The sequence below is a fragment of the Sinocyclocheilus rhinocerous genome, unplaced genomic scaffold (assembly GCF_001515625.1).
Source record: "Sinocyclocheilus rhinocerous isolate Xijiao unplaced genomic scaffold, SAMN03320098_v1.1 C35860466, whole genome shotgun sequence".
Lineage (NCBI taxonomy): Eukaryota > Metazoa > Chordata > Actinopteri > Cypriniformes > Cyprinidae > Sinocyclocheilus > Sinocyclocheilus rhinocerous.
The window spans coordinates 1-670 of record NW_015765834.1 but is presented as its reverse complement, the minus strand read 5'-3'; the positions used below and the strand labels follow the sequence as shown (position 1 = coordinate 670).

General features: G+C 34.8%; 1 long non-coding RNA gene across 1 annotated transcript; it reads right to left on the bottom strand.

Annotated features, from left to right (window-relative positions):
• On the bottom strand, positions 1-664 carry LOC107735191 (uncharacterized). The gene is made up of 3 exons (XR_001639320.1): positions 464-664; positions 130-179; positions 1-23 (listed from the first exon to the last, which is right to left on the bottom strand). It is a non-coding gene; the product is annotated as an uncharacterized LOC107735191 (long non-coding RNA).
• Positions 665-670: the final 6 nt, after the last annotated feature.

Genomic DNA, 670 nt, shown 5'->3' with positions numbered 1-670 from the left:
GACAGAACTGCTGAGTTTTCGTTCTTCAACAACAAGAAATCAAACAGTTAGATGTCGTGTTCGTCCACATACATTTAAGAAAAAAATGCAACTCTGAACAGTGTGGTTTATAATGTTATATATACTTACTTTACTTTGTAGGAACAAAAATTATCATTGCCAATAAGGTCCCATATAGCCTTTAAAAGACAGATGATTCAGTGTCAAAGATGTTGAAAATATGCAAAACATCAAATTCAAAGTTGAACAATGTAAAATCATCTAAACGTTCACAGCGGCCAGTGTTTACTGCTAAAACAGAAACATTACAACCTATGAAATATTGTTTTAAAACTTCGTTTCAGTTATTGGTTCAACCACGTCCTGTTCATTCTAAATCACATTTAGTTGATCTCTGTTGTTTGCTTGTCAGTAAATATAGATACGTTATTTTCGTGAGCTTTTCTTAAAACGCTTTACTTACGTCGTCGTGTTGCATTCTGGCAGCTTCTTTGGACGGTCGTCACTAAACACTTAAATTCCAGGTCTAAAATGATACAATAGAATTAACTAGGTTACCGAATATTTATGATAACCCAATTAAGTTTTTGTGATCAAATAAATACCACATGGAAGTTTCAGGCGGCAGCCATGTTAACACCATGAGCTACCCTACTGTGTCTCGCGAGAG